This window comes from Ascaphus truei, chromosome 4 (assembly GCF_040206685.1).
Source record: "Ascaphus truei isolate aAscTru1 chromosome 4, aAscTru1.hap1, whole genome shotgun sequence".
NCBI classification, from domain to species: Eukaryota; Metazoa; Chordata; class Amphibia; order Anura; family Ascaphidae; genus Ascaphus; species Ascaphus truei.
This window is the reverse complement of record NC_134486.1, coordinates 256,645,784-256,671,017: the sequence shown is the minus strand read 5'-3', so window position 1 is coordinate 256,671,017 and position 25,234 is coordinate 256,645,784. Positions and strand designations below refer to the sequence as shown.

At 44.3% G+C, this 25,234-nt stretch overlaps 1 protein-coding gene across 3 annotated transcripts in view; it reads right to left on the bottom strand.

Annotated features, from left to right (window-relative positions):
- Nucleotides 1–25,234, bottom strand: part of AKAP7 (A-kinase anchoring protein 7) — a 307,157-nt gene that overhangs the window by 95,948 nt on the left and 185,975 nt on the right. The window lies entirely within an intron of this gene.

The following is a 25,234-nucleotide window of genomic DNA, read 5'->3' as shown; positions in this document are numbered from 1 at the left end:
CTCCCCTCCACCCCCCCCCCCCCCTTCACCTCCCCTCCCCCCCTTCACCTCCCCTCCAGTGTCAGTGTCTCCCCGATACCCCCCCCCCCCCCCTGCACCGCTACAGTCAGCGGGGAAGCGGAACGAGCGAGCGCCCGGGACACAGCGGGGGAGCGGCCACAACACGCTGCCTCCCGCCTCAGATCCACGTGGGACCTGCCGGACGGGTGAGTGAGCGGCCTTCACCTCCCCTCACCCACCCCTCACCTCCCCTCACCCACCCCTCACCCACCCCTCACCTACCCCTCACCTTCCCTCACCCCCTTCACCTCCCCTCACCCACCCCTCACCTCCCCTCACTCCACTTCCCCTCCCTTCCACCTCCCCTTCACCTCCCCTCCACCCTCCTTCACCTCCCTCCACCCCGCTTCACCTCCCCTCCACCCCGCTTCACCTCCCCTCCACCCCGCTTCACCTCCCCTCCACCCCCCTTCACCTGCCCTCCACCCCCCTTCACCTGCCCTCCACCCCCCCTTCACCTGCCCTCCACCCCCCCTTCACCTGCCCTCCACCCCCCCTTCACCTGCCCTCCACCTCCCCTTCACCTCCCCCCCACCCCCCTTCACCTCCCCTCCACCCCCCTTCACCTCCCCTTCACCTCCCCTCCACCCCCCTTCACCTCCCCGCCACCTCCCCTTCACCTCCCCGCCACCCCCCCTTCACCTCCCCACCCCCCCCTTCACCTCCCCGCCCCCCCCTTCACCTCCCCGCCACCCCCCCTTCACCTCGCCTCCACCCCCCCTTCACCTCGCCTCCACCCCCCCCTCCACCCCCCCTTCACCTCCCCTCCACCCCCTTCACCTCCCCTCCACCCCCCCCTCACCTACCCTCCACCCCCCCCTCACCTACCCTTCACCTCCACTCCACCCCCCCCTTCACCTCCACTCCACACCCCCTTCACCTCCCCGCCACCCCCCCCCTTCACCTCCCGCCACCCCCCCCCCCCTTCACCTCCCCGCCACCCCCCCCTTCACCTCCCCGCCACCCCCCCCCCTTCACCTCCCCGCCACCCCCCCCCCTTCACCTCCCCGCCACCCCCACTTCACCTCCCCGCCACCCCCCCCTTCACCTCCCCGCCACCCCCCCCCCCTTCACCTCCCCGCCACCCCCCCCCCCTTCACCTCCCCGCCACCCCCCCCCCTTCACCTCCCCGCCACCCCCCCCCTTCACCTCCCCGCCACCCCCCCTCCACCTCCCCTCCACCTCCACCTCCCCTCCACACCCCCTTCAGCTCCCCTCCACACCCCCTTCAGCTCCCCTCCACACCCCCTTCACCTCCCCTCCACCCCCCTTCACCTCCCCTCCACCCCCCTTCACCTCCCCTCCACCCCCCTTCACCTCCCCTTCCCACCGCCTCCCCCCCTTCACCTCCCCTTCCCACCGCCTCCCCCCCCTTCACCTCCCCTTCCCACCGCCTCCCCCCCCTTCACCTCCCCTTCCCACCGCCTCCCCCCCCTTCACCTCCCCTTCCCACCGCCTCCCCCCCCTTCCCACCGCCTCCCCCCCCTTCCCACCGCCTCCCCCCCCTTCCCACCGCCTCCCCCCCCCTTCCCACCGCCTCCCCCCCCCTTCCCACCGCCTCCCCCCCCTTCCCACCGCCTCCCCCCCCCTTCCCACCGCCTCCCCCCCCCCTTCCCACCGCCTCCCCCCCCCTTCCCACCGCCTCCCCCCCCCTTCCCACCGCCTCCCCCCACCCTTCCCACCGCCTCCCCCCACCCTTCCCACCGCCTCCCCCCCCTTCCCACCGCCACCGCCTCCCCCCCCTTCCCACCGCCTCCCCCCCCCCTTCCCACCGCCTCCGCCCCCCCTTCCCACCGCCTCCCCCCCTTCCCACCGCCTCCCCCCCCTTCCCACCGCCTCCCCCCCCCTTCCCACCGCCTCCCCCCCCTTCCCACCGCCTCCCCCCCCTTCCCACCGCCTCCCCCCCCCTTCCCACCGCCTCTCCCCCCCCCTTCCCACCGCCTCTCCCCCCCCCCTTCCCACCGCCTCCCCCCCTTCCCACCGCCTCCCCCCCCTTCCCACCGCCTCCCCCCCCTTCCCACCGCCTCCCCCCCCTTCCCACCGCCTCCCCCCCCTTCCCACCGCCTCTCCCCCCTTCCCACCGCCTCTCCCCCCTTCCCACCGCCTCTCCCCCCCCTTCCCACCGCCTCTCCCCCCCCTTCCCACCGCCTCTCCCCCCCCTTCCCACCGCTTCCCACCGCCTCTCCCCCCCCCCTTCCCACCGCCTCCACCCCCCCCTTCCCACCGCCTCCACCCCCCCCCCTTCCCACCGCCTCCACCCCCCCTTCCCCTTCCCACCGCCTCCCCCTTCACGCCACCTCCCCCCTCCTCCCCCTTCCCCCCTCCTCCCCCTTCACACCACCTCCCCCCTCCTCCCCCTTCACACCACCTCCCACCTCCCCCCACCCGCCGCACGCATTCAACAGACAACCCACACACTCGACACACACCTGCCACATCCTGCCCCTACGCAACAATATCACTGACCAGCTGTCACCCGCACTCGCCACACACCCGCCGCCTCACACCCTAGCAGGACCCCAACCCACAGCCAGCACTCACTACCCACGCGCCACCCGTACTGAACTCCCATCCGCCGCCTCACACCCTAGGAAGACACACGCCTCACATTTTCACATCACTTATGTCACCAAAATATACATTGTACTGTGGTGTGTTTACAATAAACCATTTTTTTACAACATCGTATTACATTTTCTTCCATCTTTCTTTTCAACATTATTATGAAACCTTTACAACAAATAGTCATCTATTGTTCCACGATTTATAAATAATACTACCTATAACGCATTTACATCCCGGGCAACGCCGGGTCTCTCAGCTAGTATATATATATAGTGTGTGCATTGTGTGTGCATTGTGTGTGTGTATATATATATATATATATATATATATATATATATATATATATATATATATATATATATATATATATATATATATATATATATATATAATGTGTGTATGCATGTGTGTGCATGTGTGTGTATGTGTATGTGTGTGTTTGCATGCGTGCTTGAATATATTTATCAAAGTTGCACAATGTTAATAAATAATTTATTCTCACCACATGTCTTTTTTTTTTAAATTTTTTAAATATTATATAATACACACACACACACACACACACGTTCCCCAGTGACACACAAACACACAGAACACTTCAAAGTGACACACACACACACACTGACAGCTACCAAGTCACACACACACACACACAGTGCTACCCGCCTCCCAAGCGCGCTTGCTGTCTCCTCTGTCAGGACAGCAAAAAGCTCCTGGTAGCGCGAGCGTCAGCAAGCGAGAGCACTGCTCAGCGACGCTCAGTGCACTATGTCCGAGGCCTAATTAAGGCCTCTGTGAAGCTCTGGACAGACCCAGGAAGAGCCTTGACCTGTCAAAAACCAAATATATTGTAATTTAAAAAAAAAACAGTAGCCACATAAACCACTGAAGCACCAGATTGATTAAAATATATAATCTACTAACGGGCGTTATTTTCCCTGAGTTAAATACATATCCACAAAGGCAATTATTTGGGAAAACAGCCATTGTATATCTCATTAGTATAGGCTTAATGTCACGTTAAAATGGCACTACCTTGCATTAGCTTCATACAACATGTGGAGAGGTAACTGTGCACAAACCTTGTCTGGGAGATATGTATCTCTGGGAGAAGGGGGGTCCCCGGAGCTGAAATTAATGACCCCCTGCTTCACACCAAATTAAAAAAAAAAAAACACATGCTCTGCTGCTTTAATCCTCTGCATTTACCTGAACAGCGTGTAGTGCAATGTAATTATACAAAAATACAAATTATTGTACGGATGGAATGGATATGGCACTACTGAGTTTTGCTTTTGAAAAATATCTTATGCAAGTACAAGAAATTCAGTCAGAATATTTCCCATGGCTTCAGGCTACATGTCTTACAAATGTCAAATGTCGCTTTTTCAACTACAAAACATGGATATGTTTCATAACTACAGTATTAGGTTGATCAATGTCAAAGTTCTTATTTAAATTAGCTGTTTGCGCTGATCCCCATTTTTTGGCATTTTATTTTTTTACCTTTTAGATCTCTTCTGGCCCATTATCATGCTGGTTTTATTTTCAAAATCTGATGTTCCGTATCAGTGTCTGAGGAAATAAAAGCTCAGTGCAGTCTAACGGTTACCATGGTAACCACCTAAACTTCAGATTAGGAAAATCCTGATATTTTTTTCATTTTTTTTAAGAGAAGGGCATGCTAAGGGGGTGCAGGATACTTATATGAGTAGGGCCGGTGCAAGGGTATTCGGCACTGTAGGCGAACCTTCTGCCATGCGCCCCCCCCCCCTCCCTACTTTTGATTAAAAAAATTTAAACATTACACAGTAGCCCCTCTCTCTTGTACCCCCTCCTCCTTTCTCACCTCCTTCTTTCACCACCCCCTCCTCCTGTTTCATCCCCCTCCTCCTCTCACTCCCTCCGCCTCCTCCTCCACTACCCTCAATCTGTCCTCCTCTTCTCACCCCCTCAACTTTCTCCTCTTCCTCGCACATCCTCCTCCTCCCCATCAACTTTTGTCACCCCTCCTCCTCCTCCACTTTCTCACTTTCTCACTCCCTCCTCTCTACCTCTCATCCCCTGCTCTCACCCCCCATATATTCCCCTCCTCTCCTCCCCTCTTCATCTTCCCCTCCTCTCCTCTCTACCTCTCACCCCCTCCTCTCACCCTCTCTTCTTCTTCCCTTCCTCCTCCTCATCTCACCCTTCCTCTTCTCTCATCCCCCGCCACTTCTCTCATCCCCTTCCTCCTGCAGGGTGGTGGGAGAGACGGGCGGCAGCAGAGGACAATAGAGGTCGGTGGTAGAGAAGGGCGGCAGCACAGGCAGTCGGCAGTAGACAGGCGGTAGCGGAAGAAGATGGAGGACAGTGGAAGTGGAGCAGAGCAGCAGAAGAGGAGGATGTATCAGAAGCAGACACCAGAAGTCAGTGAAAACTTCCAGGCTGGACCTCTACCCGGCAATCCTCCTCCTCTGCCGCTCCACTCCCGCGGTCCTCCATCTTCCTCTTCTGCCACCGCCTTTCCCTACCACAAACCTCTGCTGCCGCCACCCTGCCCACCACCTGTCCTACTGTGTGCATGTGCATCGCCCCAAATGCGGACGCCATATGGGACTCCTCAAGAGCTGCTCCCCTCTGCACAGGACCAGCGTGATAAGGGTTAACATGCGCTTGTACTTTGTGGAACTTCAACCCACCCACTGGAATGTTAATGAGCCAAGAGCACACAAAGAACTTTTTATTCGTAGCTACATTCAATCTGAACCCCTTCAGTTGTACATCTGCATGACCCCAAAGGAGGACAGCCTTTGGCGCAGTCGAAGGGCAGCTAAATGGTGTGAGCCGTTTGCTGATGTTTGGCTGTGTTAAAGCTTCTCTATTTCAATCTGAAACTCACCAGGCCTTTATCCCCTGTACCCAATTTTCCAACTCTTTCTGTCCATGAAATGTCTGGGAATTGACTGTATAACCTCTATTCTTTTAATGTAACCATGTATTGTTATAACTCTACGCCCAGGACATACTTCAAAACGAGAGGTAACTCTCAATGTACAGTATTACTTCCTAGTAAAACATTTTAATAAATAAATAAATCCGTCTTCCTCCTCCACTCCCGCTGCCCCCCAAAATGTGCCGCCCCAGGCGACTGCTTAAGTCGCCTAGTGGTTGCATCGGCCCTGTATATGAGTTTCTGGGGGCTTGCTTCTTTTAGAAATAGATCTAAATATGGTACCTCCAAGTTAAATCCACAATGTTTTTCCACAGCTGAAGAAAATGACAAGATGAAAGCACAATAAACTGATCATCCAGGCAGTGTTTGTCCTGGCACCATTTTGTACATTTTCTCTGCTCTGAGGCTGCAAGCACTCCTCCGTCTAAATTTGTTACAGATGTAGCCTTCCCTTTGCTCCCAACCTGTTGCCTTTGCAACCCCCCTCTGCTCAAATCTCAGTTGATTTGGCTTTCCTCCCCTTCAATGCTTTGATAGTTGATATAGCCCTTTAATTGTTCATGCCTGGACAGGAAAGCATGCTTCCTTTTGGAAGTAGCAGCCATTAGGAGCAGTTTGTTATCTCATCCTCTGGTAGAAATAATCTTAATTTACCTCTCCCTCACTTATGCCACCTAACCCAGTTCCCCTCCTTTTTTTGTTATTTTTGCCTTTTCCAATAAAATAACAAAAGAAAATAAGGACTCAGTGTGCATCTACAGGGAGTGAGTTAACTACCTGCCTCTACCACTTGCCACAGTGTGCATGAGTCAGAATAGTGTCCATGTCCCACAATCTCACTCCCCAACGACATCAATACTGTAGATTCCAAAATGTTTTCTAGTGACTCCCAAAGGGGGACTTGCAGAGAAGAGGTACCCAAACACAGAAATAAGAGAAGCTAGTCACTTAAAAACATCTATAAAGATGTAGCTAACATTGTTGCAAGCCGTGGTGTGATCCCACTGGTGAAATAGTACAAAAATCCTGCCGCCTTCTTGCACGCGGCTGATTCAAAACAGAGTGCGCTGGCTGGTCCCGGTGGTGTGTTGTGTCCCTCTCCAGCGCACATGGGGTTGCATCATTGGATAAATCTGTATATGAAACTAAATATATACAGCAATGCAGGACTGTCCCTAGGCATACCTCAAGTAAGACATAGCCTAGGGGCGGCATGTTTCAGGTGGCAGTAAGAGGAAAAGTGCAGTAGCACTGCAGCTTTCTTTTTATAAATATGGAATTTAAGCAGGGAGTCTTCGGAGCTGAACCACACTATAAGGATGTCCCCCATCCCCCAAAGAAAAAAACATTTTTTTCACTACTGTACATCCCAAGCCCACCTCTAGGTAGGGAGCAGTGTGTCTCCGGAGCTGAACTGCATTCATTTCGGCTACGGAATACTTACATCCATAAGGAGTGTAGGTATCTCCTGCTCAGGTTTGAAGCCCCGAGCCACATAAGCCAAAAGGAAGCCGCCTATAACGTCATGGCTTCCTATTGGGACATCTAAACCAGATCAGGAGATACTGGCACCCCCTACAGAGGTAAGTATACCAAGAGGGGGAGTGCAAAAAATTGAGTGGGAAGTTTGAGGTGGGGGTGTCCTTAATAGTGCTTGCCTAAAGGCAGCACATAACCTATAGACAGGCCTGCAGAAATGGTAATTAGGCTCAGATTTGCCAAATGAAGAATAGGAGAAAATATGGATATGGGGAAACAGATATTTAATATGGACAACCATAAAAGACAATAGTCAGAAATATTATATTGCTGATACTGGTTTATATGTCCAGTCTCGTTTCACCAGACTTCCTTAATGTATCTCCTGTGTATTGAAGAGTACAGTATATGGCCTGCCACATTTGCTGGTTCTGCCTCAAGACTGCATTTTGCAAAAGGCTCTGTGGTAAATAGCGGACACTGCAAGGATTCACTCGAGTGAGATGCTTTCCTCATAACTCTACTTAGAAGGACATGCTGAACACAAATATTAGTAATAGTTTAGATACCTAAAAAGCTAATGTTTGGAAAACTGCAGCATTCCTTCATACTGTATCACACAGCTCATTAAGAGAGCATTGGATGACATCCTAATGGAGCAAGTGTGCTATAAAAGACCCAAACAAATCTCAGTCACACACACTCCCCATCACCAATCCAAGCTTGTTAAACCTTAGCAAGGGAAGATATATGCAATAAAACTGGTGATCCTAGCAGATGTACCACTTTAAAGTTTAATAGTGAGTTGTCTCGCCAAGCTATATTTTTATGATAACTTTTAAGATTATTATTGTTTATATGTGGCAGTGGATTCTGTTAAAACATTCCACTGGATTATTCCCTCCTCCTTACTGTATCCTTTAAAAGTTTCAAAAAGAATAAACAGAGTAGATTTTTATAGGGGGATATGCTCGTCAGAAGGAACTATCTCAACAGTAGAACCACCAGTATGTAACAGGTTGTCAATCTTCTTTATCAAATTCTTTCTGGCCGTATCTAAAATTGGGGATATAATTCCTCCCTTTATAATTGGGATTTCTAAAATGCCCTTCATGTCTAGGGGGAGGGAAATGTTCATCAAATCTGGGGGGACCTCTTCTCTCCCCATAATATTGATTCTCCCATCCTCTATTGGCAGGGTGGAAATTGGGATTTTGATGTCTTTGTGTATTGTTGACTCTATTTTGTGAGTAAATCCCAATTTTAGATACGGCCAGAAAGAATTTGATACACATAGGGATAATAGGCCCTATACACCTATTGCCAAAACTCAATCACCAGCCCAGCATTCCCCGTCTTCTTTTTTGGACTCAGTCAGAAAAAGACACCTGGATCCGAAAAAGAAGGGGGAATGTGTGGAAACCTCCCAAAAATCTATGTCAGGGGAGAGAAAGAAAAGAACCCTACCAGAAGAGGAACTAGAGGAGGGGCCAGAATTAAAGAAAAGAGGCTACGAGAAAGATGTGTGACATCTCCCTCTCGTGGTATTTTTAACTTATCCTCAGTTATTTTAACCACTGACCAAAAAAAGGTTCTAGACAGGGGTTTGACATTTTCACGCTCATGCCTACCGAACTCATTTCAATTATACACTGACCTCCAAAAATTCATGCGAAACCTCACATTAAAGAGACATTTTATTAAACTAGATAAGGAAGGTAATGAAGTTCCAAATAAAACAGGAGTGTCTATTGTTCCACCCGAGGTTGTTATAGGAGAGAATTTAGAACTCACACAAGGTTTGAGGCACACGCACTTTAAGGGGAAATCTAAATTTTACCCCTCCCATTCTAAAGGTCACCATGTTGAGACCTTTTTCAACATGGTTAACAATGACTTTAATCTAATGAGTAGTAATATGAAGTCGAGTGACATAAAACATAATCTCACTAAAAAAGAAAATTTAGCATTAAAATTCCTAAAGGAGAATAATAATCTGATAATTAGACAGGCGGATAAGGGAGGTGGTGTCGTTCTACAGAACCGAAAGGACTATGAAGGAGAAGCTTTGCGACTCCTGAATGACACCACTTCATACTCTAGGCTTAAAAAAGATCCAACAGTGGACTTTCTAAATTTACTTAGATCACTATTGGATCAAGCATTAAACTCTGGTGTTATCACCAAGATTGAGTATGAATTTTTGTTTACAAGTTCCCCCAAGATCCCGATATTTTATCACCTCCCAAAAACCCACAAATCAATAACAAATCCCCCAGGCAGACCAATAATTTCAGGTATAGATAGTTTAACAGCCAATTTGTCCCAGTATGTTGACCACTTTTTGCAACCCTATGTCGAAAAACTCCCCTCCCATCTAAGGGACTCCACGTCATTGCTCAACTTGTTACAAAACTTAAAGTGGAAGGATTCGTATAGATGGTTAACTTGTGATGTGCAGGCCCTATACACCAATATACCACATCAACAGGGCCTAGCATCGGTAAATTTTTTTCTATCTAGCGATGCCGAATTACATGATTTAAACAAAAACTTCATCCTGGATTCCATCAACTTTATCCTGAAACATAATTATTTTATGTTTCTGGAGGAATTTTTCCTGCAGGTTTGCGGAACTGCGATGGGCACTAGATTTGCCCCCAGTTTCGCAAACCTGTATATGGGAGAATGGGAGCATAAGTGCATCCTTAATAACAATCCCTTTAGAGGAAATATCATTATTTGGCGTCGCTTTATAGACGACATTATATGTCTGTGGGATGGGGACCAACATTCTGTAAGCCTTTTTTTGAAGTATATAAACAATAACACCAGAAACTTGACATTTACCCATGTGGAAAGTGTCAAGGAAATTAACTTCTTAGATTTGAATTTGAGGGTGTCTGATGAGGGAAACCTTATAAGTAAAACTTATTTCAAGGAAGTGGATTCAAATAACCTCCTGATGGCCTCAAGTAACCATAAAAAATCTTGGATTCAAAATATACCTGGGGGCCAATTTTACAGGTTGAGAAAAAACTGTAGTTTGGACACAGACTTTGAAAAACAGGCGGGTGACTTAACCTTAAGATTCCTAGAAAGAGGTTATCCCCTCAAAAAACTTACTGATGATCTTGATAGGGTGAGAAAAATAGATAGGAATCAAATGCTCGTTCCAAAAACGAAACATCAAAAGAAACAAATTATAAGTGAGGAAAAATGTAATGTCGCTTTTATTACAAATTATAATTCCATGACTTCACATATAGAGAGGATTGTAAAGAAGCACTGGTCAATCCTGTCAAATGACCCAATTTTGGGAACACACATTTCTAAGTTCCCAAGGTTTATTTATAGAAGAGCAAAAAATTTAAAGAATGCTCTGTCCCCTAGTGACATAAATATTAAAACTACACCTGTGGGAGAAAAAAGATGGTTAAATATTAAAAAACCTTGTGGAAACTTCAAATGTGGAAAATGTTCAGTGTGCAAACACTTACACTCTAATAGCAAAACTCTTGTGTGTCCAAAAACTGAGGAAATTTATGAAATATCTGATTTTATTAATTGTAATTCGGATCATATTGTATATTTAATTGAATGCCCGTGTGGCTTGTTCTATGTAGGGCGCACTAAACGCCAATTAAAAACACGTATACAAGAACATATACGAAACATAAAACATGGTCTGTTAACTCATAGCCTCTCTAAGCACTATGCCTTACATCACAATAAAGACCCCATATCCCTGCGCTTTAAGGGTATCAAACACGTGCCCAGGAGCAGAAGGGGTGGGGATAGGGTTAAGGATTTATCCTTTCAAGAGACCTTCTGGATATATAAATTGGGCACATTATATCCAGGAGGTCTCAATGAGGATATAGATATATGGTCCCTTTACTGACCACCTCACACTGGTGATATAGCTAGGTCATGTATTTAGAAATTACATTTATATTCTGAGCTGGTATATTTTATATATTAAGCTTTTAAAGAAAAATCTTTTTAACATTTTATTAATTTATGGTTTTAAGGTATCTATTGATTTTTTAGCTCGTGCTTCTTTTTCGAATATAATCCTGTTGGTGGTTCTTAGAATCACTATATATATTCCAACACATCTACAAATATTAGTGTGTACTAATTCTTTTTTCTTTATTTTAGAGTCCTCTTTTTGAAATTGTTTGTTATTATATGTTTAAATAAAGTTGTTTTTAGTTTTTTTGTTAGGATGCATTCTCTGTTGCCATGGAGCTTTCTGACTCCTCCCCGTTGCATTGCGATTGGTTCAAACCCTAATTGAGGGACTAATCAGTGACGCTGGAGGGGTATAAAATGCCAATAGACTCATAAGTCTTTATTCCCTGATGAAGAGACCCTCTGTGGTTTCGAAACGCGTAGGATTGATGACATTTGCGAACCCTCTACATCCCAGCACTCCCAGAAAACTGATCCGGTGTCCTGCAGACTTGCGACGAAGTCTCGCGATCTTGTGACGTCACAGCTCTCGACCAGGACGCAAAACCGCGTGTACTCCGCTGCTCCGTTATACACGAGATTTATGTAGTGACGGGCACAACGCATATAAGCGGAGGTCTTTTTCTGGACTGCTGAAGCTGCACTAGCCTTTCCCTAAGGCGAGAGGCCAAAACACCAGCGTTTGGAGTGGAGATTTTCCAGGCCCTACATCGAGGTTGTTGGAGTGAGAAGGAGAGAGCCACGAGACCATCACAGGCGTCCGTTGGTGCTTGGGTAACAATAACCCTGAAATGCTTGTTTAAATTTTGTTTTATGTACGCACAATACTTACCTTCTTATTTTGGTTACTAAAGATATCATTTAATGCACTATGAGCGTTGTGCGCTGTGTTTCTTGTTTTTTTGTGTGCATTTAGGGGGGACCAGAGCCATCCCTGGTGTCACAGCTGCAGACGCTCCATAAATATTCATACTATACACAAGGTCACCTATTTAATTGTATCACATTCATCACGTTATTTATATATTGTTGTTGCGCACTTTTCTTTTGTTCACCTATTTCACTGTCTCCGGAGCTGAACTGCATTCATTTTGGCTACGGAATACTTACATCCATAGGGAGTGTAGGTATCTCCTGCTCAGGTTTGAAGCCCCGAGCCACATAAGTCAAAAGGAAGCCGCCTATAACGTCATGGCTTCCTATTGGGACATCTAAACCTGATCAGGAGATACTGGCACCCCCTACAGAGGTAAGTATCCCAAGAGGTGGAGTGCAAAAAATTGGGGGGGAAGTTTGAGGTGGGGGTGTCCTTAATAGTGCTTGCCTAAAGGCAGCACATAACCTAAAGACAGGCCTGCAGAAATGGTAATTAGGCTCAGATTTGCCAAATGAAGAATAGGAGAAAATATGGATATGGGGAAACAGATATTTAATATGGACAACCATAAAAGACAATAGTCAGAAATATTATATTGCTAATGCTGGTTTATATGTCCAGTCTCGTTTCACCAGACTTCCTTAATGTATCTCCTGTGTATTGAAGAGTACAGTATATGGCCTGCCACATTTGCTGGTCCTGCCTCAAGACTGCATTTTGCAAAAGGCTCTGTGGTAAATAGCGGACACTGCAAGGATTCACTCGAGTGAGATGCTTTCCTCATAACTCTACTTAGAAGGACATACTAACACAAATATTAGTAATAGTTTAGATACCTAAAAAGCTAATGTTTGGAAAACTGCAGCATTCCTTCATACTGTATCACACAGCTCATTAAGAGAGCATTGGATGACATCCTAATGGAGCAAGTGTGCTATAAAAGACCCAAACAAATCTCAGTCACACACACTCCCCATCACCAATCCAAGCTTGTTAAACCTTAGCAAGGGAAGATATATGCAATAAAACTGGTGATCCTAGCAGATGTACCACTTTAAAGTTTAATAGTGAGTTGTCTCGCCAAGCTATATTTTTATGATAACTTTTAAGATTATTATTGTTTATATGTGGCAGTGGATTCTGTTAAAACATTCCACTGGATTATTCCCTCCTCCTTACTGTATCCTTTAAAAGTTTCAAAAAGAATAAACAGAGTAGATTTTTAAAGGGGGATTTGCTCGTCAGAAGGAACTATCTCAACAGTAGAACCACCAGTATGTAACAGGTTGTCAATCTTCCTAAAGAGCAGTGATGGATCTGTGGATCTGAATGGACGGCGTGCTCTCATTGGGGAGGTGCATCGGGCTTTTCTCGTGCGCGTGACCCCGCGCTAATACTGGCCGCCACACATTGGCTGTGTCTGAACATTATTAAAGTTACTATTGTTCAAAAATCATTCCAGACAATGTGCGTCACACGTATGGGTGTGTCTCCGGGAAGCGTGTGACATATAATGTCACGTTTGCGCCAATTTTTAACTTAAATATACCGGTTTTACCATTGTATGTACACCTTGACAATGGGCAGCATGCCTGAAATGTGTTGGTGCATATTTTATAGGTTTGGGGGTCTTATATGATCCAATAAAGCATTTATTTCTACTTATGTGAGTCCCCTTTGGATTTTTTCATTCATCATTTTGGCAGTGATCTGCTTTCTAATATTCTTAAAGAGCGATGATGGTCTGTCTTTTGCTGTGTCAATCTTCTTTTTCAGATTTGTTCGCCATGAAGAGTGCATCTGTATACAGCAGTTGGCTTGCCCACAGCAGAGTTTTAGCAGTCGAGCAACAGAGGAAAGGACGTATCTTTGTGATATTGCGGAGGAAAAAGCGACAGGTTTTAGATACGTTTTGAATGTGACAGGAGAAAGTGAGGGAGGAGTCGAGGGTGACCCCTAGGCTTCATGCTTGCGCTACTGGGTGTATGACTGAACTTCCAACAGTAATGTGGAAGGACGTAGTGGGGCCTGGTATGGGAGGAAGTATGAGGAGCTCTGTTTTTGTCATGTTAAGTTTACGTCGGCGAAGGGCCATCCAGGATGATATAGCCAACAGACATTCAGAAACTTTAGTCTGTAGAACAGGTGAAAGGTCAGGGGTAGAAAAGTAAATTTGTGTGTCGTCAGCATAGAGGTGATATTTGAACCAAAGAGATGTGATTAGGTCACCTAGAGAGAGTGTGTACAGAGCAAAGAGAAGGGGTCCAAGGACAGAGCCCTGTGGTACCCCAACAGAGAGATCAATAGAGGAGGTGTTTGCAAAATAGACACTGAAAGTACGATGGGAGAGGTAAGAGGAGATCCAGGAAAGAGCTTTGTTACAAATGCCAAGAATATGTAGAATGTGAAGCAGAAGAGGGTGGTCCACAGTATCAAATGCTGCAGAGAGGTCGAGTAATATGAGAAGAGTGTCTTTGGCAGCATGGAAGTCATTAGTTATTTTCGTGAGGGCTGTTTCAGTGGAGTGAGCAATGTGGAAGCCAGATTATAGAGGGTCTAGGAGAGAATAGGTGTTGATAAAATGGAGCAAGCAAGAGAATACAAGACGTTCAAGGAGTTTAGAGACAAAAGGCAGGAGGGAGACAGGTCGATAGTTAGAAGGACAGGTAGGGTCAAGCTTGCTGTTTTTGAGTAATGGTATGACTGTTGCATGTTTGAAGGAAGAGGGAAAGGTACCAGAGTAGAGGGAGGAGTAAAAATGTGTGTGAGTGTAGGGATTATAGGAGCAAGAGGTTTTAGGAGATGGGAGGGAATGGGGTCAAGAGGGCAAGTGGTAGAGGGAGAAGAACAGAGCAGCAACGACACATCCTCCTCCTCCAACGACAGATCCATCCCAGTCCTCTCATGGCCTCTGCCTATGGTCCTCACTGCCCCAGCTCTCCACACTGGGAGGCGACCTGTCAATCACCGCAGCCAGAGCACAAGATCCAGATTTGATGAGTCCGTATCCATAGCACAGGCTAAGGAAGGGGGGGTGGGGGTAGGATTTTACACGCCCAGGCAATCAGGCACCCGGGATTTATACATCCCTGTATGTATGTATGTGTATATGTATATATATATATATATATATATATATATATATATATATATATATATATATATACAGTGGTCGACAAATCACCCAAAAATCTACTCGCCACCTAGTACCAAACGTGTGCTGCTTGGGCCAATAGGAGCTCGCCACGATGTTAAATCCACTCGCCCGGGGCGAGCAAATGTATAGGTTTGTCGAACACTGTATATATATATATATATATATATATATATATATTTATTTATTTATTTATTTTGCATTACACTTTTTTTTTTTTTTTAAAGAACTGTGACTTATATATAAATACATATACACACGTTGTAAAAACATCATACATTTGAAACATCATACATAAATGTATTATATTTTTACACCACTTTTGTAGCCAACAGAGCTTCATTTATAATTTATTACATGTGAATCGAAGGCCCTTTTTTCAATACGTTGCTAGAAACTTCTAGAGAAGCACATTCATATGAATGCAGCTGAACTCTTCTCCAGCACTTGAGGAAGGAATGTTCTTTTTTCGGACAAATAAACTTGCATTGATGGCAATTGTACAGAACAAAAGACAAAAATACCCAATGATACATCAAATGTGACAGAAAATGCATAGTAAAATACTTACATGTTTGTATTCTCAAAAGTAAGGGTCATCATGTTAAATGTGAGTGGTATTAATATATTCTTTCCACCCATCTTTGCTAGATTTTTTTTATAGATGGGGGGCAGGAGGGGAGAGGGGAAGAAGGGAGGGGGGAGAGCGGGCTCGGCTCACAGGGGAGGGGGCTCGGCTCGCGGGGGGAGGGAGAGGGGGCTCGGCTCGCGGGAGAGCGGACTCGGGAGGAGGAGGGGGGGAAAGCCGCCGCTGCGGGCCGCACAGTGAGTGCTTGCGGCCCGCGGCCCGCGTGTTGTGCAGGCCTGGTTTAGGTTATCTTGCTTACAGTATGTATATATACTGGCCATTATATACATAGACAACATAGGCCTAATGCCAGCCTGTGGTCGGTGATAGAAATGTGTAGTACTTTTTGGCGTTAGCCAAGTACTGATAAATAATGGATTGTAATGGCTTGCATCAAAATAAGTAAAATTGCATTATTTACTCATTTTGATGTTACGATATTTAGGTTGTGCGGTCCAAAATTCGTTATTTTAAGCTGTACCAGGTTGATGACTCGGCCGCTAAACATAACGCAATTTTGCCATAAGGCAGGTTAACGATACCATACCAAGGTTTCAGAGGGGTTCAAACTGTTGCTGTTAACGCCTCTGCCAGCAGGCCAAACTTTGCTGTTAACGCCTCTGCCAGCAGGCCAAACATTGCTGTTAACGCCTCTGCCAGCAGGCCAAACTTTGCTGTTAACGCCTCTGCCAGCAGGCCAAACGTTGCTGTTAACGCCTCTGCCAGCAGGCCAAACTTTGCTGTTAACGCCTCTGCCAGCAGGCCAAACGTTGCTGTTAAAGCCTCTGCCAGCAGGTCAAACTTTGCTGTTAACGCCTCTGCCAGCAGGAGAAACTTTGCTGTTAACGCCTCTGCCAGCAGGCCAAACTTTGCTGTTAACGCCTCTGCCAGCAGGCCAAACGTTGCTGTTAACGCCTCTGCCAGCAGGCCAAACGTTGCTGTTAACGCCTCTGCCAGCAGGCCAAACGTTGCTGTTAACACCTCTGCCAGCAGGCCAAACGTTGCTGTTAACGCCTCTGCCAGCAGGCCAAACGTTGTTGTCATGATAAATAGTCCAATTCTCAGAAAATATAAATGTCTCAAATAGTAGCTCTCTCTCTTCGGGGACCCTCCAGTTAAAGTAATATTAAACGTGTTTGATACCGCCTACCAATGGTTCGCCATTAAACTAGAGCATTGAGCTCACACATACGTTGAATTAAATGAAACACAGAACAATCGTAACTAGCACTGTGTAGTGATTCATTCTGTGACTAACTGCTGTACAGCTTTACACATTCCCAGAATGAAAAAAGCGAGGAACCCTATATTGCTACAATCAATAGGAAATGTAGCAATTCTTGAGCATTGTTCAGATGATGGACTTACATTATGAGGAGCCAAACATATTAAGACAGATGGTACCTGTTGCCTTTTTGTATTCATCCCTGCAGCTATTTTTTCCAATTTTCACCTCCGAATAATAGTATGCTAACAGACTGCAAAACTCCAGATCAGAGCCTCTGCATTTATTGGACTCGGGGATAGGCAAGGCTTGCTCGAAACATATTGCAATATGTACAATGGATGAAGATTGTCATCTTTTTTTTTTCCCCCTTACATTTCTAAAGTTGTTCAAAACCTTGAGAGAGGGGAATTGGAGAGGGCAAGAGAAAAAGGGAGAGGTAAGGTTGGGGGGTGGGAAGGAGGAGATAGAGGGGGAGGGGAAAGGAGTGAGAGCTCAGTTACTTACAGTATATACCTTTAAAATTTATAGTCACTTATATTGAACATGTAGAGATACCTATAAACAAATCTGGGAAATAAGATCATTTAAAAATGCTAATTTTCAGAGAACTCTGGAGTGCAGCTTCTTTTTAGGGTACCAGAAATAAGAATATGGTGCAGTATGTCTGATCAGAGATAGACCAGGGAGTAAACACTTGTCAATGCACTCACACTTGAGGATATAAATGGAGAGCCTATGAGGAAGCTAATTACCTAGCGAAATGCATAGGTACTGACAACTGCAGAGGAGAAGTGGGTGACAGAGAATAGACACAGTTCCCAGATGTGACATCATCCGGGCCACAGAGGGGAGCGCAACCCGAGGCGGAGGATGCATGAGGCACCCAATGACACCGGCTTTATTGACAATTCGTGTGAGCAGCTGAGTGTACAAACGGCCCCTACTAACTCTATGCGCCTTTATTCTTATTGTTTGTGAGTGTTCCTGATCATTTTTTAAAATATTATAGTAAAGGTTTTTACACTATGTATGCTCTTTTTCCATTTCGGTGTACAAGAAGACATGACCTGGGTATGCTGAGCATATTTCAAGAGCCTACAGTTATTTTTCCAAATGTGAGTGCATAGGCAATTGTTTTCTCCCTGGTATATCTCTGATCAGACATAGTGCACCATAATATTTATAATTCTTGTACGCTGCGCTCCAGAGATCTCTGAAAATTGCATTAAAGCAGCAATAATGGTTTCATTTATTGTTTTTTTTTTTTTATTACAGGATTGAAATGGGGTCTCCGGAGCTGAACTGTTAATTTCAGGTCCAAGGACCCCCCGGCTTCCAGAGATGCATTATCTACCTCCGTAGGGGTGCCGGTATCTATGTAGCCAAGGAAATGGCGCAGATTAAATGTCCCGCGTCCTGTGAGGCAATAGGAAGCTGCAACGTCATCCGGTGTGGCTTCCTATTGGCCCACGTAACTGGGACATTTAAACTCCACAGAGATAACACCCCTTTATGGAGGTATCACTGGAAGCTAGGGCTCTTCTGCTCCCTCTGCCACTGTACATTGGTAGCCGGGGGGCTTGAATAGCTCCACCTCCTCTAACTAGCTCCACACCTCCAACTAGCTCTGCCCATACAATAGATGTAGACCCCACGTGCCCTCTGCCTCCTGCTCTCCGTTCTCCCTATTCTCCCCACTGAGCTGTGTGGCGGTGACTTGACCTGCGGTCACTGCAGCTGACGGTCCCAGTGCACCAGATCTTGCTTTGATGTGGCTGGGGAAGCGCTGGTGCGGTTCGCAGCCGTGACAGGTCATCACTGCGCATAGCACAGGTGCCAGAGAGTAAGTTTGAGGCACATCCCTGTTACATATCATACAAACTTAAAGTAGTCCATAAGCTCCATTACAGGTTAAGTCAATGGGAGTTAATGCCCATTCAGTGGTGTTAACACGTAACAGAACGTGATGAATCCAGGGGAAGGCTATGCATTAAGGTGCCAGTATTTGCACACTGACAACTGCAAGATTGTTCTCTCGCACCAATAAGCACTGGCATCACATCTAAAAAAAAAGGTTTCTAACAGCATTAGTAATATTTCACTCTGATCTGTCATGTCAGACTTGGCACGTGTGCTCAATGCAAAGAAAGATAAAACTAGCACTGAACAGGAGCAGAAACATTGATACATTTCAGCATAATGTCGTGCAATTACTTTCTCCACTAATTCCTCTTTTAAAGCTGCACTCTCTGTAGACACTTTTTTTGTTGTTTTATTTAAAAAATAGATTTGAAGCAGGGGATCTCCGGGAGCTGAACTGCATTCATTTCAGCGCCGGGTACCCCCTTCTTCCCGAGATAGTGGCAGCTGGGCTAGTTGGGGCTAACATAATGGTGGCTTAAATATTCCGCATCATGTGGGCCAATAGGAAGCTGTGACTTCATCCCTTGTGGATTCCTATTCGCCCACATAACTCTAGACATTTAAATTGAGCAGGGATAGCGGCATCCCCTACGGTGGTCTGTATCTTGGGTAGCAGGTGGTCCCGGGAGCTCCGGAGACCCCCTGCTTCAAACCTATGTTAAAAAATAAATGCATATGATCAAACCACTACATCAGTGCAAGGATCCTTTATACAATGACTCAACGTGATATTGACTCTCTAAGACCCAGATGTACTAAGCTCTCATTACATTAGGTTAATTGTAACGCATATCCACTTAAAAGAATAACCCAACGTTAACCCAGTGTTACTCCTCAAAATAACTTATAGTTACATTTTTCCCACTGTTAGTGCCTACCGAGGAAGGCGCCACTGGTACAGTCCCCTCCAGGGAAAACACAGAGATTTAAATCTCCTGCGTTAAACATCCATGAATAACCGGCAGCATCTTCTCTGATTATTTGTATCTTGGTAAATGGTGTTGTGTGGTGATACAGTACTTCAGCAAACTCATTATACTGTTTGAAGCAGCAGCCTGCTCTCATTACCATTCCATTCCTTTGCATTTTATACTTACTTTAAAGGAGATACTCTGGTTACTTCCTGGCTCTTAATTACACTGCATGCTGCGCGAGATTTACACCTCTGCTGTGTTTCCCAGTCACAGGATGGTACTAGGGGCACCTTTGGAGGTTAGTATCTGGGGAACCAGGGGGTCTGAAATGAGTACAGTGCATGTCTGGAGAACCCCTGCACCCTACTTACAGATTTAGCCAGTTCTCAGTGCCAGGGAAAGCTGTGGTCCGTATCCTGCGGCCTCCCCCGACAGCGATAAATTGTTTGTGGGGGGTCCCATTCACCAGAACAGACCCCCCCCCCCACAGGCAGCTATGGCTTTTACTGTGCCCTTGGTTCGCAGCTTTTTGCTTTTCTTTCTGCGGCTTTTGGAACAGTATGTCTGGCTACACCTGTATGGTTTAAAAAATGAGTAGGCGGAACTACACCTTTAAAAGATCAATTCTTGCCCTTTGCAACTCTGTTTATATTTTTTTCAATCGGATTCTCCGTTCAAGTGTTTGGGAAGGTAAAATAGAGGTTTCCCCAGAGCCAGTTCAGTCTAAGGGTTAGAAGCTACTGTACAGATTCATTATTGAGAACCAACACCAAAAGCAGGACACCGGAGGCCAAGTGCCCATCTCTACGATAGGAGTTGAAACTTGGGGTGTTTCTAGTCATATATTTTTTATTTTATTACATTTTTCAGTTACATTATTTTAGTTTCCTAATTTTCTTTGATTTTATACTTTCATCTTTGTTATGCTTTATTATGCCATTTTAACATTTTCTGCTTGCTTTATGTTTTTTCTATAATTTAATAAAAATCGAAAACTAAAACCAAACAAGTCAAGTTTTGGCAATACCAGAACCGAAATGTGGAAAAAAATGTCAGAACCCAAACCACATCCAAAGCCAAAAAACATGATAAATGTTTAGTATGAAATAATTATACTGCTCACCTAATACACATTAGTATAGGCATAGGTAAATTGCTAAGGTGCATGGGAGGAAAATATAATATGTGAACAAATAGATCCAAAGAGGATCAGCAAGGTCCTCCAAAAGATGCACTCATTAGCATGTAGGGGAGAGAGTACTAACCAAATGAGTCATGCAGAGAATTCAACTGCTGTGGCTCTTAAACTGGGATCAATTGAAAAAACTATATATTAATTGGTCAAATTATTGACAAAAGTATTAAAATATACGTAAAATATATAACAATATATGTATAAAAAAAAAAACATAGTGGAATTGAAGTGTTTATAGTGTGTGGGGTGTGAGGTATGTGACCCAGAGAACTTAATTAGTTTGCATTAGTATGCTAGTCTCTGAAGGTAACACCCAAAGTTGAACACTTGACATCAGTAATAGAAAAAAGTTTGTAGGTTGAATTACCAGCCTATACTGGGATAAAGCTGTTACTATTGCTATGATAAATGCAACAGAAATGACACCAATTCAAAGCAGACACTCTGCTATTGTATACAGTTGTGCTGCCACGGAGGGTCAGACGGATACAAAAATACTCCTCAACGTGGATTGAAAATGTAATAGCTAGGGATGAGTAATCCTATATTAAATAGCCAAGAGACTATCAAATGGATATCTGTGTAATAGAGAGAGTATAAATACATCACAGTCTGACAGATAAGGAGAACTAGTAATATCACATGTAGTCTAAATCTGCGACAGAGGGTCAGTGTGTCTAAAATTGCAATAGTATACAGGCGTGTATCCCAGGTCTGATGTCATTTTTAAAAATATATATATACATATATTGTTATATATTTTACGTATGCTTTAATACCTTTGTCAATAATTTGACCAATAAATATTTAATTTTTTCAATTGATCCCAGTTTAAGAGCCACAGCAGTTGAATTCTCTGCAGGACTCTTTTGGTTAGTACTCTCTCCCCTACATGCTAATGAGTGCATCTTTTGGAGGACCTTGCTGATCCTCTTTGGATCTATTTGTTCACATAAATGTTTAGTACCAAGACCAACACACATGAGTGAAAGTGCTCAGCCTTAAAATATATGTAGCTTTGCAAATGTTGCCCTCAAAGACTACAGTAGAGGCAACGTTTATTCTAACATTTGCCGTAAACTAGCCGGGTTACATTCTGGGTATGTGCTGGGTATGTTCTGGGCTAGTTTGAGGCACGTTTAAGGCATTTCTGCATTGACTAACGACCCATAGGATTAACACAGCAGGGATCCCTGGCAGTCCAATTCAGTTTGAATGGGACTGCCAGGGACCCCCGCTGTTAATCTGATAGGCCATTAATCAATGCAGAAATGCTGGGGCTAGTTTAAGGAAAGTTTAAGGCATGTATTCAGAATGTACCTGGTGTTTCCTGGGTTTTTGGGGGAATTGCCACTGGTTTTTGTTCGAATAAGAGTTGCCTCTACTGTATTTGCTATCGGCCCAGAAATTAAGGAATATGTCCTGCTTGCGTTAGGGGCTGACACCTTAAGTAAGCAGCGAATGATGCTAAGTTGCAGTTATCATGGGTGAGTTGTACAGCACAACTTCGAAAATCATATTAGTCTATAATTTCTTTGTTTTTACATTGATATATCGTCAAAGAAGAAATTGTACAGAATTGTAGATCTACCTACCGAAATAAAAACGATCAAAATTCAACTCCTTCTGGAGAAAAAAAAAGTTAAAACCCAAATCTATAGATTCAATACTAGCAAGGAGAATTCACGTGTTTGTATAAAATGTGTTTGCTTAAAATGTTGTACACTGGATTTTGAAACTTAGACACTGGCAGTGAATTGGGGAAGTTTAACTGAAGTCTGAGATTTGTTTGCCAGCTGATATAAATGTGTGCAAAAAATCAACATTTTGCATCAAGTAAAGTGAAAAAGTAAATATAAAAAAGGTCAAAGTGAAATATTGATTTTGTTTAGCCATTGTTAACCCTGCCACCAAAAAGGGAAGTTAGCAGGTAACATGATATACAGTGTATAGATTAATATTTCACATTTAACATATCATGGGCCTTCTGTTGATTTTAGTGACCTAGCAACTAAAAACAAATTGCGCACATACTCAGGGAATAATTCAATATGCTGTAAAGTGACCTGTCCGGGAAAACCCTATTGACTGAGGGTTTTCGGCTGATTGAGGGGTAATCGGCCACTTCAGAATATATTGAAATACCCCCGAAAAGTTTTCTTTGAAGCATCTTCTATGTTTTGTAGCAGCAAAGTCAATAAAATGGGCATTATATACAAAGATAAATAATCTGCTATAACTCATATTAAAACAATAAGATAATCGTTGCTGCCTGTTAATTGGCTAGGAGCTGTTTTAGTTGTTATGGGAGAATATACATCAAAATGTAAGTAATACAGTACCTAATCTAAAAATCACAACAAACAATGTCACCATCATGAATGTAAAATGGAAAAAAATATGTCCAAGGAAGTCTACCAAACAATTTATAATTAATAATAGTAATATAAACTATTAGTGTAATATTTACACTGGTAAAAATAATGTGAGAATAATACATTGTGTTTACCTATATAATTAATATAAATGCTGAGTAAAATAAATTTTTGGATCATGCATACAGTAGTAACCTAATTCTGCTCCAACACTATTAACAGACCTTTTAGGGTTTTCAACAACATGAACAAGGAGGCGGATTTTGACGCATTTTCTTCGTTTGTTTGGGTGCAGAGAGCCATTTTTGTAGTACATACCATATAGGTCTGTACAGCTAGTGTAATCCAACTCTCTGCACTTAATAAAAAGCTGATTTTGAAAATCTCAGGTTAGTGCAAAGGAGCACACACATGCAATTTACAATTAGCTTTCTGTGCTCTTATTTTGCAATGCTTAGTACATAGGCCCTTATATTTTAATTACATCATTTGGGTGATATTATATGGTAGTCACATACACAACTGCCTGTCATTCATGACAGAGGTTTATTACTCATAGACCCACTGCTTCTACATTCTATGAGAGATTAACCTTAATTGTGCATAAAGTAATGACATTTTAAGAGAATGTGATCAGAGCTAATGCTAAGTGGCTTAATTGTATAAAATGACTCAATTATCCTTCATGTTAAAACAAAAGCAAGGATGGAGTAATATAGTATGACCCAAAAGTGACATTTTCGGAGCATTAGCTAACCATTAATTCACTTTCCATCCTATAACTGAACCACAATGTTACTTCAGAGTCAATATACTATAAACGCAGTCATGGCACATACATTATATATACAGCTTTAGATGGGTGCCCACGTAGATGATTGTGTGGCTTGATATTTGAACCACATCTCTGTACTTACCGGGAATCAACAAAAAGAGGGCTCATTTATCAAAGTCTTCAGACCGCAAAACTGGTGAAAAATACTGCGCCACGTCTCTCAATTAAGAATATTGCATTGGCTTCAATGGGAATGTTTTTCCCAAATAAATAGGGTGCAGTGTTTTTGTCCCAGTTCTGCAGCCGGGAGACTTTTAAAAGTAACTCCCGATGCCCCTGAAAAATGAATACTATAGAGCACTCTTATTGAAGTAATATCAGTGGGGCATGCTGAGAGCATCTTTTTGGTAGACTGGATGAAGCCCCATTGGACAATTATAAACCACCATTTCCAAGGACACTCTTTCTAATCTCTTTATAAGAACTGGGGTTCTACCATTTAAATGCCTTTCCGTGGAGACCCCGATTTTATAAAAGTGGGTGAGGAGGTGACATGGATTTTGTAAACAAAAAAAAAAACTAAATCTAATTTATTTTAATTAGCCACACCTAAATCTGTGGCAAGTGATAAGAAATGCAAGAGGGCTTTACAATCAAACTGTTAGATTCTTGCGATTTGGGAGTACATACGTAGATATTGTCATAGAAATTAACAGATGCATGCTTCTTTTCATAATATTGTCAGTGTTAATCCAGGGGAAAAAGGAGTATGAATATAAACCATATGCAGAAATCGGCATTCTTTGGCCTAGATTCTGAGGGTTCTGAATGACTTGTTATTCTTAAATGGAGAAACAATATGACAGAGATTTGGCTTAATTCTCAAGCACTACACAATGCTATTCATAACACTATGTGACAAGTAAACATTTTACAGGAGTGTCACACATGCACAAATTCACACCCTTAACCTAAACTAAGAGACCCTTCTAATACCGCATTTCAATGTGGAGTACGTGACTGTATTAGGAACAAATGTGGAAATGAAAGAGAACACTTTTTATTGTTCTGCATATCATTTTACTCAGAGCTAGACAGAGAAGCAGTAGTGCAGAGCAAACACAAAATTGCTTTATTTGACTATAAGT